The sequence below is a fragment of the Schistocerca cancellata genome, chromosome 3 (assembly GCF_023864275.1).
Source record: "Schistocerca cancellata isolate TAMUIC-IGC-003103 chromosome 3, iqSchCanc2.1, whole genome shotgun sequence".
In the NCBI taxonomy this organism is placed as follows: Eukaryota; Metazoa; Arthropoda; class Insecta; order Orthoptera; family Acrididae; genus Schistocerca; species Schistocerca cancellata.
The window spans coordinates 692167473-692188024 of NC_064628.1; positions in this window are offsets into that span (position 1 = coordinate 692167473).

Below are 20552 nucleotides of genomic sequence, written 5' to 3' on the forward strand. Positions count from 1 at the left end.
AGGTTAGTTCGGTTTAAGTAGTTCTAAGTCTAGGGTACTGATGGCCTCAGACGTTAAGTGCTTGGAGCAATTTGAATTTGAGCTGCATGGCAGCACTCTACTGCTCGACGTCTTGCTGCCTCAGTAACCGTCACATGAACCACGTTCTTCTCCCCCCGGAGTACGTCCTTCATTGGGCCGAACAGATGGAAGTCGGAAGGTGCGAGATCCGAGCTGTAGGGTGGATAAGGAAGAACAGTCCAATGAAGTTTTGTGGGCTCCTCTCGGGTGCGCAACCTTGTGTGAGGCCTTGCTTTGTCATCGAGAAGTTCGTTTGCGTTTTTGTGCGGACGACTACTCTGAAGTCTTTTCTTCAATTTCCTGAGAGTAGCACAATACACTTCAGAGTTGATCCTTGCACCACGAGGAAGGACGTGGAACAGAAAAACCTCTTCAGAGTCCCAGAAAACCGTCGCCATGACTTCACCGGCTAAGGGTGCGTCTTTGAACTTTTTCTGCGGAGGAGGGATGGTGTGGCGCCTCTTCATGGATTGCCGTTTTGTTTGTGGTTCGAAGTTATGAACCTATATTTCATATTCAACAAAATATTGTCACTATCAGCCTCGTAATGCTCAAGCAATTCCGCATAGATGGTCCTTCAGTGCTCTTTGTGGTCTGCTGTTAGGCGGCGAGGAACCTAGCGTGCACACACATTTGAGTAGCCCAACTGGTGGGCGAGTGTGTCAGCACTACCGACAGAGACGTCCAGTTGTGCAGCGAAGTGTTTGGTTGTCGTGATCCGTCGATCACGTCGAATGAGAGTGTCCGCACGTTTTAATATTGCAGGAGTCCCAGCTGCGTGCGGCCTTCCGGCATGCAGGAGATCTGATAGATTTTCACAACCTTATTGCGATGATGATAGATGCCCCGCCCAGCGACTCACCGTGCTTTTGTTCCCCGTACCCGTTCTGCAAGCGCCTATGAATACCTGCGATTGGTTTCCCGCCAAAAGAAACTCGATGACAGTTCTCTGCTTGGAGCACCCCTCAGTTACAGACACCATTTTGAAGGATACTTATAGCGCCGCCGCCTATTCGAACTTCATGAAGCGATGGGGGTTGAAAATGGTATATACCACGGTGTCCTACAACAAATTCAGCATTTTTTTCAACCCAAACTGGCCAAGAAAAAAATGTGTTGCATTACTTATTGAACGATTCTCGTATTTGTTCCAAATCTGTCGGCACTACCAACAGAGACGTGCAATTGTGCAGCGAGGTGTTTGGCTGTGATCGGTCGATCACCTCGAATGTGAGTATCCACACATTCCAATGTTGCATTAGCTACTAAGATTTATTTTTGATAATACAGGTACAAAAATGCAACATTACGTTTTTAACGTAGTCACAAATAACCACTTCTCATAGCTTTTACATTTTGAACCTCCAGAGGGTAGCACAGCTTTGCACAACCGCCACGCACCCGTTACTAACACATGTTTGAAAGACTTTCTTCGTGCTTTGGTACCTGGATCAAATCTAGGTACATGCAACATGGTACCGAGAATGCAGTAGCATTGAAATTGCGTATTGCGAAACAATGGCCCTTAGAATATTTTAAATTGCCACTTTCCATGTATTAAAACGTTGCAAGTTTTATATAGCTTGTCAAAGTAAGACTTAATACAGTCACGAATTCACGAATTCAGTGTTCCGAAACTGTTTCACTGCGGAAAATCGTAACACGGTCCCTGACTTCAGCCGTCGCACGGACGCCAAAATGGAAAATATTGAAATAAACGATATCGGAATTGAAAAACAACTGCTATCACTTAGTAGCGGAAAAGCATCCGGACCAGACGAGATACCCTTAAGATTCTACAGTGATTATGCTAAAGAACTTGCCCCCTTTCTATCAGCAATTTATCGTAGATCGCTGGAAGAACGTAAAGTACCTAGCGACTGGAAGAAAGCGCAGGTCGTTCCCATTTTCAAGAAGGGTCATAAATCAGATGCGAATAATTATAGGCCTATTTCGCTTACGTCAATCTGTTGTAGAATAATGGAACATGTTTTGTGTTCTCGTATTATGACGTTCTTAGATAATACAAATCTCCTTCATCATAACCAACATGGATTCCGCAAACAGAGATCATGTGAAACTCAGCTCGCCCTATTTGCCCAAGAAATTCACAGTGCCGTAGACACTGGCGAGCAGATTGATGCCGTATTCCTGGACTTCAGGAAGGCATTTGATACGGTTCCGCACTTACGTTTAATGAAAAAAATACGAGCTTACGGAATATCGGACCAGGTTTGTGATTGGATTCAGGATTTCCTAGAAAAAAGAACACAACATGTCATTCTTAACGGTTCAAAATCTGCAGATGTAGAGGTAATTTCGGGAGTACCGCAAGGAAGCGTGATAGGACCTTTATTGTTTACAATATACATAAATGACTTAGTTGACAACATCGGTAGCTCCGTGAGGCTATTTGCAGATGACACGGTTGTCTACAAGAAAGTAGCAACATCAGAAGACTCGTACGTACTCCAGGAAGACCTGCAGAGGATTAATGCATGGTGCGACAGCTGTCAGCTTTCCCTAAACGTAGATAAATGTAATATAATGCGCATACATAGGGGCAGAAATCCATTCCAGTACGATTATGCCATAGGTGGTAAATCATTGGAAGCGGTAACGACCGTAAAATACTTAGGAGTTACTATCCGGAGCGATCTGAAGTGGAATGATCACATAAAACAAATAGTGGGAAAAGCAGGCGCCAGGTTGAGATTCATAGGAAGAATTCTAAGAAAATGTGACTCATCGACGAAAGAAGTAGCTTACAAAACGCTTGTTCGTCCGATTCTTGAGTATTGCTCATCAGTATGGGACCCTTACCAGGTTGGATTAATAGAAGAGATAGACATGATCCAGCGAAAAGCAGCGCGATTCGTCATGGGGACATTTAGTCAGCGCGAGAGCGTTACGGAGATGCTGAACAAGCTCCAGTGGCGGACACTTCAAGAAAGGCGTTACGCAATACGGAGAGGTTTATTATCGAAATTACGAGAGAGCACATTCCGGGAAGAGATGGGCAACATATTACTACCGCCCACATATATCTCGCGTAATGATCACAACGAAAAGATCCGAGAAATTAGAGCAAATACGGAGACTTACAAGCAGTCGTTCTTCCCACGCACAATTCGTGAATGGAACAGGGAAGGGGGGATCAGATAGTGGTACAATAAGTACCCTCCGCCACACACCGTAAGGTGGCTCCCGGAGTATAGATGTAGATGTAGATGAAGCACATAATACATAAATTAAATGGTGACTGAAAATCCCCTATTTACTGGAAGAAGGTTCAGAGATGATCGTGATTGACAGAATTAGGCCTCTGAAAGTCCTGAATGCTTTGCTTCCCACCCCTTCACTAAACTTACTACCAACATCGAATGATTAACTTTAAAAAAGTTAATTTTTTTCCCGATGGCTGCTTCGTTCTTTAGTGCACTGCATTTTGCCAGGTGCTGTTTTCAGAAGTGGCGTCTTTCGAGTGGGAGCCACCTGTCGATGGAACACAATATCCTGTGCGATCACGACGCCGAAGTGCCGTCAGATTTATTTCTGCTCTCCACTAATATAGAGCAAGTGTTCGAGGAACACAGGAGGGTGTGGTATCCAACGTGCCGTCATAGGCTACTTCTGTGGGAGACCTTAGACCCAATGACAACAGAATCAAAACAACTAGCTGCATATAATCTCGTATCCATTGCCATTTCCATTGAAAATTTATTTATATACAGACACATTGAAAATCACTAGACGCAGTGCAACACATGTACGTATATTTTTAAAATGTAAAATAATTCGGATGAAGGAGATGTTATTTATTTATACCAGGCTGAGTGAAATCCATAAACGCCACCATCTTAGAAGAACAGAAGCATAAGTCGAATATACCGCATTCTTTATGACTGCCGAGTAGCTTATTTAGCACAAAATAACCTGAGCTTATCTCAACTACGCAAGTACGATGTGCGGCAAAACTTCCTCTCTAATTAAAGTTCAAATGAAAAACAGGTGGATCAAAATAAAGAAACTATATTAACATGAATGATAAGCGTACAGCGGGATTTTTTTTTTATTTTCTAAACAAAGTGCCACGTAAGTTGTGTCCTCCATTTCATTGTATTGTTGAAAAGCAGAATTCGGAAATTCTGCATCACACTTACGAGAATTTGCCAACGCCTCAATGGTACCATCGGTTGCCGTCAGATCACCGAAGTTACCGCTTTCGAACTTCGCTAGCACCTGGATGGATGACCTTTGGGCCTTTCGAGGTCTGTTCGCGCGGCGTCTAACGAGAATTCATTGTGGAATAAGACCAGATTCTTCCTGCACTGCGTGGTATTGTGGTCTGGTAAGGTAAGCAATGAGGAGGTTCTTTGCGTAACAGGCAAGGAAGGGAATATATGGAAAACACTGACAAGAAGAATGGACAGGATGATAGGACGTGTGTTAAGACATCAGGGAATAACTTCCATCACACAAGAGGGTGCGGTAGAGGGTGAAAACTGTCGAATAAGACGGAGACTGGAATACGTCCAGCAAATAATTGAGGACGTAAGTTGCAAGTGTTTCTCCGAGATGAAGAGGTTGTCACAGGAGAGGAATTCGTTGCTGGCTGAATCAAACCAGTCAGAGGGCTTGCAACGCTATTATAGATATCGCCTATACTTTTTAACTTCTTTGTCTGCTTTGGATTAATGTGACTTTTGTATCACCAAGCTCTTTCAGATAACATCTAAGTAAATATTTTATTCATAATTTATGTCCATTTATGTCACAATAATTAATGTACACTCATCAGCCAGAACATTATGACCACCGACCTACTATCGATATAAACCCGTCCAGGCGATAGCAGCGTCACGTGACGAGGAATGACAAATGCACGTAGTATCAGTGAGCATTCTGTCCGAGTGTAGAACAAGGAAGGCGCGCGTTCTATCTGTTTTGGACCGAGGGAAGACTGTGATGGCCGGAGGCTCGCCACGAGCATTTAGGAAACTGCACGACTTTTCAGGTATTCGAAGAGTACTGTGGTGAGTGTCTTCAAGATGTGTCGAAACGGAGATGAAACCACATCTAGACCTCGTGGGTTTGGGCGACCACCCTTCGTTGCAGATGTCAGTCGTCGTAGGCTGGGCAGACTGATAAAACAGTACAGGCGACGAACTGTGATGGAACTAACTTCAGACGTAAATGCTGGGCACAGTACAGGTATGTCTGAACACACAGTGCACCGAACACTATTAATGAAGGACCTTCGTAGCTGACGACACTTGCATGTGACAATTTTAACATCACATCTGTAACTACAACTGAAATGGGTACGTGATCATCGGTACTGGACGTTGGCGCAGTGGCAGAGCGTTGCATGGTCTGATGAATCCCTATACCTTCTTCATGATGCCGATGGGAGGGCGCGAATCCGTCATCTTCCAGGAGAACAGTTCCTTGACACCTGTACTGCAGGTAAGAGACAAGCTAGCGGCCGCTCCATTGTGCTCTAGGAACATTTATGTGGGCATCCATGGGTCCAGTGGAGCTCGTGCAAAGGCATCATGACGGCCAAAGGAATATCGTACACTGGTTGCAGACCACGTATACCCCGTCATGACGATCACGTTTCCCGACGGCAGTGCCATTTTCAACAAGACATTGCGCCATGTCACAAAGCCAGGGGTCTGATGAAGTGGTTCGAGGAACACAGTGGCGAGTTCCAGTTGATGTGCTGGCATCCCCAACTCGCAAGACTGACCCGATCGAACAAATTTAGGATGTGACAGAACTTGGCGTCTGGGCTCATCGCCCCCCTCCCTGGATTTCACAGGAGTTAGGTGACTTGTGTGTGCCTATGTGGGCGCAACTCCCTCCAGCGACCTACCAAGGCGTCGCTGCTTCCAAGACACTATGCGTCACGGCTGTTATCTAGGTAGACGTAGGTGGTCATAATGTGCTCGCTGATCAGTGTACCTGTGTGATTTTACATGTAGTGTTCTGTGAAAAAGTGGAAATGTTACAACTTTACTTGTACTAGTTCTTTCATAGTAAACTTAAGACTGGGCCACGTAAAACATGGAGGGAAGTCCCTTCATAGCGAAACTGGCTCGTCGGGAATAGATAAGATGGATGTGGCGGTCGAACTGCTTGGCTCCTTTGTGTCACAAGTCAGCCGGTGGCTAGCAACAAAGTGTTTGCATCTTGTGTGCTAATATAGGCAAGAAGAGCAGCAAGATTCTATAATATAGGCTCAGATGTGGATGTAGTTTGGCTTATGATTAATGGCATACAATGATTAGGTCTGTGCTACGAAAACACGACGCTAAGGAGAGAATTCTCAGAACTTTTATACAGCAAGAGCCAAGGATACTTTTGCCGCCTTTTGAATAGCCACAGAAAATCATCGCTTTCGTCTGAAATAGTCAGTTGAGTACTGTAAAATTATGTGGTTTCTTATCCAATATCAAGTTTGTGTTCTTTATACTTTGTGTGGAGCACTCATATTTTATCCATATTTTATCCTATACAGGGTCCTATTCCAAGTGCTACGTTAGTTCCTAGATTCCTAGTTTATTGAATTGAAGAAAGGTAACTGATTTCTGTAACAACATTTAATAATATTTGCGGAGTAGCAGATTTCTTTATCATTCAGTGAATCTTGTTCATAAAGTACTACACGTGTTTTTCATAGAGGGACAGTTACTTTCACTAAAGTATAATTGCCACGGAAAAATCTAAAGTGCTTTACATAAGTGTTGTTCTTAGTGAAATACCAGCACAGAATTAAAGTTACACGAATAAAATTGGAATTACTTAGAATAAGTACTGGATAGTAAAATTGAAGGGCAAGTGTTAGAAATACTTAATATGCATGTTTGTAAGTAATAATGATTGTATTTTCTAATGTATGTAGTTAAGAAATGTTCTTCTTATTGTGTCTTATTTAAAATGTTCAGCCTTGACCTGATTCTACTGACAGATTAGTTTCTGGGGCCCCATCCTAGCTACTGAGCTAGCTTTACTTTCCATATTACAATAACAGTATACATGAACTACAGCTACCAATTTTCTAACATTCGTGTGCTATATAAATAACTGACTGTAATTATTCAGACAGTAACAGATCTAGAGCCAACAAGTCCCATTTGAGCTATACGTTACAAAGTAGTGGAGGCTACTTGACGAGATAGAGAGTAACCAGAATAGAGAATATAATTATCAGAAAACCATTTCGATGACAGTATTTCCCAATAATTAAGCTGATAAAAGAGCCTCATGTCCTTGTAATAGTGGCTAAGCCATGTCTACGCATTATCCTTTCTTTCAGGAGTGCTGGTTCTGCAAGGTTCGCGGGAGAGCTTCTGTAAAGTTTGGAAGGTAGGAGACGAGGTACTGGCAGAAGTAAAGCTGTGTAGTACCGGGCGTGAGTCGTGCTTCGGCAGCTCAGATGGTAGAGCACTTGCCCGCGAAAGGCAAAGGTCCCGAGTTCGAGTCGGTCGGGCACATAGTTTTAATCTGCCAGTAAGTTTCAATGGCATATTGTTTGCAAAGTGTAATGCACTACTGGCCATTAAAATTGCTACACCAAGAAGAAATGCAGATGATAAATGGGTATTTATTAGACAAATATATTAAACTAAAACCGACATGTGATTACATTTTCACATAATTTCGGTGCATAGATCCTGAGAAATCAGTACCCAGAACAACCACTTCTGGCCGTAATAACGGCCTTGATACGCCTGGGCATTGAGTCAATCAGAGCTTGGATGGCGTGTACAGGTACAGCTGCCCATGCAGCTTCAACACGATACCACAGTTCATCAATAGTAGTGACTGGCGTATTGTGACGAGCCAATTGCTCGGCCGCCATTGACCAGACGTTTTCAATTGGTGAGAGATCTGGAGAATGCGCTGGCCAGGGCAGCAGTCGAACATTTTCTGTATCCAGAAAGGCCCGTACATGACCTGCAACACGCGGTCGTGCATTGTCCTGCTGAAATGTAGGGTTTCGCAGGGATCGAATGAAGGGTAGAGCCACGGGTCGTAACACATCTGAAATGTAACGTCCACTGTTCAAAGTGCCGTCAATGTCAACAAGAGGTGACCGAGACGTCTAACCAGTGGCACCCCACACCATCACGCCGGGTGATACGCCAGTATGGTGATGACGAATACACGCTTCCAATGTGCGTTCACCGCTATGTCGCCAAACACGGAAGCGACCATCATGATGCTGTAAACAGAACCTGGATTCATCCGAAAAAATGACGTTTTGCCATTCGTGCACCCAGGTTGGTCGTTGAGTACACCATCGCAGGCGCTCCTGTATGTGATGCAGCGTCAAGGGTAACCGCAGCCATGGTCTCCGAGCTGATAGTCCATGCTGCTCTTGCAAACGTCTCCGTCTGTTGACTCACGGATCGAGACGTAGTTGCACGATCCGTTACAGCCATGCGCATAAGATGCCTGTCATCTCGACTACTAGTGACACGCGGCCGTTGGGTTCCAACACGGCGTTCCGTATTACCCTCCTGAACCCGCCGAATCCATAATCTGCTAACAGTCATTGAATCTCGACCAACGCGAGCAGCAATGTCGCGATACGATAAACCGCAATCGCGATAGGTTACAATCCGACGTTTATCAAATTCGGAAACGTGATGGTACGCATTTCTCCTCCTTACACGAGGCATCACAGCAACGTTTCACCAGGCAACGCCGGTGAACTGCTGTTTGTGTATGAGAAATCGGTGGGAAACTTTCCTCATGTCAGCACGTTGTGGGTGTCGCGACCAGCGCCAACCTTGTGTGAATGCTCTCAAAAGCTAATCATTTGCATATCACAGCATCTATTCATGTCGGTTAAATTTCGCGTCTGTAGCACGTCATCTTTGTGGTGTAGCAATTTTAATGGCCAGTAGTGTATGTCTCGTATTCTATATGCAAAACAGTATGTCAGTATCAAGTAAAATAATTACCAATCGCCAACTTTGTTTATGAACAGTGCTAGTACTTGATAGAAATTTGCCTAATTAGGCTGACGACCGTTTCCTTTTACTTCAGTACAGTTTACTTTATTACTATTAGAATCTTGGTTCGATTCCCGTTTGTTCTGCTACTCCTTCCTTTCAATAAAGTCCTTTGAGAGACGAGTACCAGTCCGATACCTTTCCATAACATAGTCGCCGTAAAAAAAAAAAAAAAATCCTTTCACAGGAATAACATTATCGGTGTGTTACTAATTTAGTACTGGAGTCGGTAGTGTTATAGACTTTGACGGAAAAAAGGTGCATTTCTTACTGTCACTCGAACAAATTAAGCCTCCGGAAAACACTTGCCTCAGCCCGCATCTCGTGGTCGTGCGGTAGCGCTCTCGCTTCCCACGCCCGGGTTCCCGGGTTCGATTCCCGGCGGGGTCAGGGATTTTCTCTGCCTCGTGATGGCTGGGTGTTGTGTGCTGTCCTTAGGTTAGTTAGGTTTAAGTAGTTCTAAGTTCTAGGGGACTTATGACCACAGCAGTTGAGTCCCATAGTGCTGAGAGCCATTTAGAACTTGCCTCAGCACTTGAAGAGAAATCTGAGATATGTGAACGGTGACTCCGTCCTGCTGAAAAGATACTTTGTCAAACTTCAGCGCATAGAGTATTGGTGTGAAAAAAAGTGCTGAACATGTGAGGGTATCGTTGCAGCGGAGTGTGCAAAGTGAAAATCTCATTCTGGAAACATCCACCAGGCTGTGGCTAAGCCATGTCTCCGCATTATCCTTTCTTTCAGGAGTGCTGGTTCTGCAAGGTTCGCGGGAGAGCTTCTGTAAAGTTTGGAAGGTAGGAGACGAGGTACTGGCAGAAGTAAAGCTGTGTAGTACCGGGCGTGAGTCGTGCTTCGGCAGCTCAGATGGTAGAGCACTTGCCCGCGAAAGGCAAAGGTCCCGAGTTCGAGTCGGTCGGGCACATAGTTTTAATCTGCCAGTAAGTTTCAATGGCATATTGTTTGCAAAGTGTAATGCACTACTGGCCATTAAAGTTGCTACACCAAGAAGAAATGCAGATGATAAATGGGTATTTATTAGACAAATATATTAAACTAAAACCGACATGTGATTACATTTTCACATAATTTCGGTGCATAGATCCTGAGAAATCAGTACCCAGAACAACCACTTCTGGCCGTAATAACGGCCTTGATACGCCTGGGCATTGAGTCAATCAGAGCTTGGATGGCGTGTACAGGTACAGCTGCCCATGCAGCTTCAACACGATACCACAGTTCATCAATAGTAGTGACTGGCGTATTGTGACGAGCCAATTGCTCGGCCGCCATTGACCAGACGTTTTCAATTGGTGAGAGATCTGGAGAATGCGCTGGCCAGGGCAGCAGTCGAACATTTTCTGTATCCAGAAAGGCCCGTACATGACCTGCAACACGCGGTCGTGCATTGTCCTGCTGAAATGTAGGGTTTCGCAGGGATCGAATGAAGGGTAGAGCCACGGGTCGTAACACATCTGAAATGTAACGTCCACTGTTCAAAGTGCCGTCAATGTCAACAAGAGGTGACCGAGACGTCTAACCAGTGGCACCCCACACCATCACGCCGGGTGATACGCCAGTATGGTGATGACGAATACACGCTTCCAATGTGCGTTCACCGCTATGTCGCCAAACACGGAAGCGACCATCATGATGCTGTAAACAGAACCTGGATTCATCCGAAAAAATGACGTTTTGCCATTCGTGCACCCAGGTTGGTCGTTGAGTACACCATCGCAGGCGCTCCTGTATGTGATGCAGCGTCAAGGGTAACCGCAGCCATGGTCTCCGAGCTGATAGTCCATGCTGCTCTTGCAAACGTCTCCGTCTGTTGACTCACGGATCGAGACGTAGTTGCACGATCCGTTACAGCCATGCGCATAAGATGCCTGTCATCTCGACTACTAGTGACACGCGGCCGTTGGGTTCCAACACGGCGTTCCGTATTACCCTCCTGAACCCGCCGAATCCATAATCTGCTAACAGTCATTGAATCTCGACCAACGCGAGCAGCAATGTCGCGATACGATAAACCGCAATCGCGATAGGTTACAATCCGACGTTTATCAAATTCGGAAACGTGATGGTACGCATTTCTCCTCCTTACACGAGGCATCACAGCAACGTTTCACCAGGCAACGCCGGTGAACTGCTGTTTGTGTATGAGAAATCGGTGGGAAACTTTCCTCATGTCAGCACGTTGTGGGTGTCGCGACCAGCGCCAACCTTGTGTGAATGCTCTCAAAAGCTAATCATTTGCATATCACAGCATCTATTCATGTCGGTTAAATTTCGCGTCTGTAGCACGTCATCTTTGTGGTGTAGCAATTTTAATGGCCAGTAGTGTATGTCTCGTATTCTATATGCAAAACAGTATGTCAGTATCAAGTAAAATAATTACCAATCGCCAACTTTGTTTATGAACAGTGCTAGTACTTGATAGAAATTTGCCTAATTAGGCTGACGACCGTTTCCTTTTACTTCAGTACAGTTTACTTTATTACTATTAGAATCTTGGTTCGATTCCCGTTTGTTCTGCTACTCCTTCCTTTCAATAAAGTCCTTTGAGAGACGAGTACCAGTCCGATACCTTTCCATAACATAGTCGCCGTAAAAAAAAAAAAAAAATCCTTTCACAGGAATAACATTATCGGTGTGTTACTAATTTAGTACTGGAGTCGGTAGTGTTATAGACTTTGACGGAAAAAAGGTGCATTTCTTACTGTCACTCGAACAAATTAAGCCTCCGGAAAACACTTGCCTCAGCCCGCATCTCGTGGTCGTGCGGTAGCGTTCTCGCTTCCCACGCCCGGGTTCCCGGGTTCGATTCCCGGCGGGGTCAGGGATTTTCTCTGCCTCGTGATGGCTGGGTGTTGTGTGCTGTCCTTAGGTTAGTTAGGTTTAAGTAGTTCTAAGTTCTAGGGGACTTATGACCACAGCAGTTGAGTCCCATAGTGCTGAGAGCCATTTAGAACTTGCCTCAGCACTTGAAGAGAAATCTGAGATATGTGAACGGTGACTCCGTCCTGCTGAAAAGATACTTTGTCAAACTTCAGCGCATAGAGTATTGGTGTGAAAAAAAGTGCTGAACATGTGAGGGTATCGTTGCAGCGGAGTGTGCAAAGTGAAAATCTCATTCTGGAAACATCCACCAGGCTGTGGCTAAGCCATGTCTCCGCATTATCCTTTCTTTCAGGAGTGCTGGTTCTGCAAGGTTCGCGGGAGAGCTTCTGTAAAGTTTGGAAGGTAGGAGACGAGGTACTGGCAGAAGTAAAGCTGTGTAGTACCGGGCGTGAGTCGTGCTTCGGCAGCTCAGATGGTAGAGCACTTGCCCGCGAAAGGCAAAGGTCCCGAGTTCGAGTCGGTCGGGCACATAGTTTTAATCTGCCAGTAAGTTTCAATGGCATATTGTTTGCAAAGTGTAATGCACTACTGGCCATTAAAGTTGCTACACCAAGAAGAAATGCAGATGATAAATGGGTATTTATTAGACAAATATATTAAACTAAAACCGACATGTGATTACATTTTCACATAATTTCGGTGCATAGATCCTGAGAAATCAGTACCCAGAACAACCACTTCTGGCCGTAATAACGGCCTTGATACGCCTGGGCATTGAGTCAATCAGAGCTTGGATGGCGTGTACAGGTACAGCTGCCCATGCAGCTTCAACACGATACCACAGTTCATCAATAGTAGTGACTGGCGTATTGTGACGAGCCAATTGCTCGGCCGCCATTGACCAGACGTTTTCAATTGGTGAGAGATCTGGAGAATGCGCTGGCCAGGGCAGCAGTCGAACATTTTCTGTATCCAGAAAGGCCCGTACATGACCTGCAACACGCGGTCGTGCATTGTCCTGCTGAAATGTAGGGTTTCGCAGGGATCAAATGAAGGGTAGAGCCACGGGTCGTAACACATCTGAAATGTAACGTCCACTGTTCAAAGTGCCGTCAATGTCAACAAGAGGTGACCGAGACGTCTAACCAGTGGCACCCCACACCATCACGCCGGGTGATACGCCAGTATGGTGATGACGAATACACGCTTCCAATGTGCGTTCACCGCTATGTCGCCAAACACGGAAGCGACCATCATGATGCTGTAAACAGAACCTGGATTCATCCGAAAAAATGACGTTTTGCCATTCGTGCACCCAGGTTGGTCGTTGAGTACACCATCGCAGGCGCTCCTGTATGTGATGCAGCGTCAAGGGTAACCGCAGCCATGGTCTCCGAGCTGATAGTCCATGCTGCTCTTGCAAACGTCTCCGTCTGTTGACTCACGGATCGAGACGTAGTTGCACGATCCGTTACAGCCATGCGCATAAGATGCCTGTCATCTCGACTACTAGTGACACGCGGCCGTTGGGTTCCAACACGGCGTTCCGTATTACCCTCCTGAACCCGCCGAATCCATAATCTGCTAACAGTCATTGAATCTCGACCAACGCGAGCAGCAATGTCGCGATACGATAAACCGCAATCGCGATAGGTTACAATCCGACGTTTATCAAATTCGGAAACGTGATGGTACGCATTTCTCCTCCTTACACGAGGCATCACAGTAACGTTTCACCAGGCAACGCCGGTGAACTGCTGTTTGTGTATGAGAAATCGGTGGGAAACTTTCCTCATGTCAGCACGTTGTAGGTGTCGCGACCAGCGCCAACCTTGTGTGAATGCTCTCAAAAGCTAATCATTTGCATATCACAGCATCTATTCATGTCGGTTAAATTTCGCGTCTGTAGCACGTCATCTTTGTGGTGTAGCAATTTTAATGGCCAGTAGTGTATGTCTCGTATTCTATATGCAAAACAGTATGTCAGTATCAAGTAAAATAATTACCAATCGCCAACTTTGTTTATGAACAGTGCTAGTACTTGATAGAAATTTGCCTAATTAGGCTGACGACCGTTTCCTTTTACTTCAGTACAGTTTACTTTATTACTATTAGAATCTTGGTTCGATTCCCGTTTGTTCTGCTACTCCTTCCTTTCAATAAAGTCCTTTGAGAGACGAGTACCAGTCCGATACCTTTCCATAACATAGTCGCCGTAAAAAAAAAAAAAAATCCTTTCACAGGAATAACATTATCGGTGTGTTACTAATTTAGTACTGGAGTCGGTAGTGTTATAGACTTTGACGGAAAAAAGGTGCATTTCTTACTGTCACTCGAACAAATTAAGCCTCCGGAAAACACTTGCCTCAGCCCGCATCTCGTGGTCGTGCGGTAGCGTTCTCGCTTCCCACGCCCGGGTTCCCGGGTTCGATTCCCGGCGGGGTCAGGGATTTTCTCTGCCTCGTGATGGCTGGGTGTTGTGTGCTGTCCTTAGGTTAGTTAGGTTTAAGTAGTTCTAAGTTCTAGGGGACTTATGACCACAGCAGTTGAGTCCCATAGTGCTGAGAGCCATTTAGAACTTGCCTCAGCACTTGAAGAGAAATCTGAGATATGTGAACGGTGACTCCGTCCTGCTGAAAAGATACTTTGTCAAACTTCAGCGCATAGAGTATTGGTGTGAAAAAAAGTGCTGAACATGTGAGGGTATCGTTGCAGCGGAGTGTGCAAAGTGAAAATCTCATTCTGGAAACATCCACCAGGCTGTGGCTAAGCCATGTCTCCGCATTATCCTTTCTTTCAGGAGTGCTGGTTCTGCAAGGTTCGCGGGAGAGCTTCTGTAAAGTTTGGAAGGTAGGAGACGAGGTACTGGCAGAAGTAAAGCTGTGTAGTACCGGGCGTGAGTCGTGCTTCGGCAGCTCAGATGGTAGAGCACTTGCCCGCGAAAGGCAAAGGTCCCGAGTTCGAGTCGGTCGGGCACATAGTTTTAATCTGCCAGTAAGTTTCAATGGCATATTGTTTGCAAAGTGTAATGCACTACTGGCCATTAAAATTGCTACACCAAGAAGAAATGCAGATGATAAATGGGTATTTATTAGACAAATATATTAAACTAAAACCGACATGTGATTACATTTTCACATAATTTCGGTGCATAGATCCTGAGAAATCAGTACCCAGAACAACCACTTCTGGCCGTAATAACGGCCTTGATACGCCTGGGCATTGAGTCAATCAGAGCTTGGATGGCGTGTACAGGTACAGCTGCCCATGCAGCTTCAACACGATACCACAGTTCATCAATAGTAGTGACTGGCGTATTGTGACGAGCCAATTGCTCGGCCGCCATTGACCAGACGTTTTCAATTGGTGAGAGATCTGGAGAATGCGCTGGCCAGGGCAGCAGTCGAACATTTTCTGTATCCAGAAAGGCCCGTACATGACCTGCAACACGCGGTCGTGCATTGTCCTGCTGAAATGTAGGGTTTCGCAGGGATCGAATGAAGGGTAGAGCCACGGGTCGTAACACATCTGAAATGTAACGTCCACTGTTCAAAGTGCCGTCAATGTCAATAAGAGGTGACCGAGACGTCTAACCAGTGGCACCCCACACCATCACGCCGGGTGATACGCCAGTATGGTGATGACGAATACACGCTTCCAATGTGCGCGTACCGCTATGTCGCCAAACACGGAAGCGACCATCATGATGCTGTAAACAGAACCTGGATTCATCCGAAAAAATGACGTTTTGCCATTCGTGCACCCAGGCTGGTCGTTGAGTACACCATCGCAGGCGCTCCTGTATGTGATGCAGCGTCAAGGGTAACCGCAGCCATGGTCTCCGAGCTGATAGTCCATGCTGCTCTTGCAAACGTCTCCGTCTGTTGACTCACGGATCGAGACGTAGTTGCACGATCCGTTACAGCCATGCGCATAAGATGCCTGTCATCTCGACTACTAGTGACACGCGGCCGTTGGGTTCCAACACGGCGTTCCGTATTACCCTCCTGAACCCGCCGAATCCATAATCTGCTAACAGTCATTGAATCTCGACCAACGCGAGCAGCAATGTCGCGATACGATAAACCGCAATCGCGATAGGTTACAATCCGACGTTTATCAAATTCGGAAACGTGATGGTACGCATTTCTCCTCCTTACACGAGGCATCACAGCAACGTTTCACCAGGCAACGCCGGTGAACTGCTGTTTGTGTATGAGAAATCGGTGGGAAACTTTCCTCATGTCAGCACGTTGTAGGTGTCGCGACCAGCGCCAACCTTGTGTGAATGCTCTCAAAAGCTAATCATTTGCATATCACAGCATCTATTCATGTCGGTTAAATTTCGCGTCTGTAGCACGTCATCTTTGTGGTGTAGCAATTTTAATGGCCAGTAGTGTATGTCTCGTATTCTATATGCAAAACAGTATGTCAGTATCAAGTAAAATAATTACCAATCGCCAACTTTGTTTATGACCAGTGCTAGTACTTGACAGAAATTTGCCTAATTAGGCTGACGACCGTTTCCTTTTACTTCAGTACAGTTTACTTTATTACTATTAGAATCTTGGTTCGATTCCCGTTTGTTCTGCTACTCCTTCCTTTCAATAAAGTCCTTTGAGAGACGAGTACCAGTCCGATACCTTTCCATAACATAGTCGCCGTAAAAAAAAAAAAAAATCCTTTCACAGGAATAACATTATCGGTGTGTTACTAATTTAGTACTGGAGTCGGTAGTGTTATAGACTTTGACGGAAAAAAGGTGCATTTCTTACTGTCACTCGAACAAATTAAGCCTCCGGAAAACACTTGCCTCAGCCCGCATCTCGTGGTCGTGCGGTAGCGTTCTCGCTTCCCACGCCCGGGTTCCCGGGTTCGATTCCCGGCGGGGTCAGGGATTTTCTCTGCCTCGTGATGGCTGGGTGTTGTGTGCTGTCCTTAGGTTAGTTAGGTTTAAGTAGTTCTAAGTTCTAGGGGACTTATGACCACAGCAGTTGAGTCCCATAGTGCTGAGAGCCATTTAGAACTTGCCTCAGCACTTGAAGAGAAATCTGAGATATGTGAACGGTGACTCCGTCCTGCTGAAAAGATACTTTGTCAAACTTCAGCGCATAGAGTATTGGTGTGAAAAAAAGTGCTGAACATGTGAGGGTATCGTTGCAGCGGAGTGTGCAAAGTGAAAATCTCATTCTGGAAACATCCACCAGGCTGTGGCTAAGCCATGTCTCCGCATTATCCTTTCTTTCAGGAGTGCTGGTTCTGCAAGGTTCGCGGGAGAGCTTCTGTAAAGTTTGGAAGGTAGGAGACGAGGTACTGGCAGAAGTAAAGCTGTGTAGTACCGGGCGTGAGTCGTGCTTCGGCAGCTCAGATGGTAGAGCACTTGCCCGCGAAAGGCAAAGGTCCCGAGTTCGAGTCGGTCGGGCACATAGTTTTAATCTGCCAGTAAGTTTCAATGGCATATTGTTTGCAAAGTGTAATGCACTACTGGCCATTAAAATTGCTACACCAAGAAGAAATGCAGATGATAAATGGGTATTTATTAGACAAATATATTAAACTAAAACCGACATGTGATTACATTTTCACATAATTTCGGTGCATAGATCCTGAGAAATCAGTACCCAGAACAACCACTTCTGGCCGTAATAACGGCCTTGATACGCCTGGGCATTGAGTCAATCAGAGCTTGGATGGCGTGTACAGGTACAGCTGCCCATGCAGCTTCAACACGATACCACAGTTCATCAATAGTAGTGACTGGCGTATTGTGACGAGCCAATTGCTCGGCCGCCATTGACCAGACGTTTTCAATTGGTGAGAGATCTGGAGAATGCGCTGGCCAGGGCAGCAGTCGAACATTTTCTGTATCCAGAAAGGCCCGTACATGACCTGCAACACGCGGTCGTGCATTGTCCTGCTGAAATGTAGGGTTTCGCAGGGATCGAATGAAGGGTAGAGCCACGGGTCGTAACACATCTGAAATGTAACGTCCACTGTTCAAAGTGCCGTCATTGTCAACAAGAGGTGACCGAGACGTCTAACCAGTGGCACCCCACACCATCACGCCGGGTGATACGCCAGTATGGTGATGACGAATACACGCTTCCAATGTGCGTTCACCGCTATGTCGCCAAACACGGAAGCGACCATCATGATGCTGTAAACAGAACCTGGATTCATCCGAAAAAATGACGTTTTGCCATTCGTGCACCCAGGTTGGTCGTTGAGTACACCATCGCAGGCGCTCCTGTATGTGATGCAGCATCAAGGGTAACCGCAGCCATGGTCTCCGAGCTGATAGTCCATGCTGCTCTTGCAAACGTCTCCGTCTGTTGACTCACGGATCGAGACGTAGTTGCACGATCCGTTACAGCCATGCGCATAAGATGCCTGTCATCTCGACTACTAGTGACACGCGGCCGTTGGGTTCCAACACGGCGTTCCGTATTACCCTCCTGAACCCGCCGAATCCATAATCTGCTAACAGTCATTGAATCTCGACCAACACGAGCAGCAATGTCGCGATACGATAAACCGCAATCGCGATAGGTTACAATCCGACGTTTATCAAATTCGGAAACGTGATGGTACGCATTTCTCCTCCTTACACGAGGCATCACAGCAACGTTTCACCAGGCAACGCTGGTGAACTGTTGTTTGTTTATGAGAAATCGGTGGGAAACTTTCCTCATGTCAGCACGTTGTAGGTGTCGCGACCAGCGCCAACCTTGTGTGAATGCTCTCAAAAGCTAATCATTTGCATATCACAGCATCTATTCATGTCGGTTAAATTTCGCGTCTGTAGCACGTCATCTTTGTGGTGTAGCAATTTTAATGGCCAGTAGTGTATGTCTCGTATTCTATATGCAAAACAGTATGTCAGTATCAAGTAAAATAATTACCAATCGCCAACTTTGTTTATGAACAGTGCTAGTACTTGATAGAAATTTGCCTAATTAGGCTGACGACCGTTTCCTTTTACTTCAGTACAGTTTACTTTATTACTATTAGAATCTTGGTTCGATTCCCGTTTGTTCTGCTACTCCTTCCTTTCAATAAAGTCCTTTGAGAGACGAGTACCAGTCCGATACCTTTCCATAACATAGTCGCCGTAAAAAAAAAAAAAAATCCTTTCACAGGAATAACATTATCGGTGTGTTACTAATTTAGTACTGGAGTCGGTAGTGTTATAGACTTTGACGGAAAAAAGGTGCATTTCTTACTGTCACTCGAACAAATTAAGCCTCCGGAAAACACTTGCCTCAGCCCGCATCTCGTGGTCGTGCGGTAGCGTTCTCGCTTCCCACGCCCGGGTTCCCGGGTTCGATTCCCGGCGGGGTCAGGGATTTTCTCTGCCTCGTGATGGCTGGGTGTTGTGTGCTGTCCTTAGGTTAGTTAGGTTTAAGTAGTTCTAAGTTCTAGGGGACTTATGACCACAGCAGTTGAGTCCCATAGTGCTGAGAGCCATTTAGAACTTGCCTCAGCACTTGAAGAGAAATCTGAGATATGTGAACGGTGACTCCGTCCTGCTGAAAAGATACTTTGTCAAACTTCAGCGCATAGAGTATTGGTGTGAAAAAAAGTGCTGAACATGTGAGGGTACCGTTGCAGCGGAGTGTGCAAAGTGAAAATCTCATTCTGGAAACATCCACCAGGCTGTGGCTAAGCCATGTCTCCGCATTATCCTTTCTTTCAGGAGTGCTGGTTCTGCAAGGTTCGCGGGAGAGCTTCTGTAAAGTTTGGAAGGTAGGAGACGAGGTACTGGCAGAAGTAAAGCTGTGTAGTACCGGGCGTGAGTCGTGCTTCGGCAGCTCAGATGGTAGAGCACTTGCCCGCGAAAGGCAAAGGTCCCGAGTTCGAGTCGGTCGGGCACATAGTTTTAATCTGCCAGTAAGTTTCAATGGCATATTGTTTGCAAAGTGTAATGCACTACTGGCCATTAAAATTGCTACACCAAGAAGAAATGCAGATGATAAATGGGTATTTATTAGACAAATATATTAAACTAAAACCGACATGTGATTACATTTTCACATAATTTCGGTGCATAGATCCTGAGAAATCAGTACCCAGAACAACCACTTCTGGCCGTAATAACGGCCTTGATACGCCTGGGCATTGAGTCAATCAGAGCTTGGATGGCGTGTACAGGTACAGCTGCCCATGCAGCTTCAACACGATACCACAGTTCATCAATAGTAGTGACTGGCGTATTGTGACGAGCCAATTGCTCGGCCGCCATTGACCAGACGTTTTCAATTGGTGAGAGATCTGGAGAATGCGCTGGCCAGGGCAGCAGTCGAACATTTTCTGTATCCAGAAAGGCCCGTACATGACCTGCAACACGCGGTCGTGCATTGTCCTGCTGAAATGTAGGGTTTCGCAGGGATCGAATGAAGGGTAGAGCCACGGGTCGTAACACATCTGAAATGTAACGTCCACTGTTCAAAGTGCCGTCAATGTCAACAAGAGGTGACCGAGACGTCTAACCAGTGGCACCCCACACCATCACGCCGGGTGATACGCCAGTATGGTGATGACGAATACACGCTTCCAATGTGCGTTCACCGCTATGTCGCCAAACACGGAAGCGACCATCATGATGCTGTAAACAGAACCTGG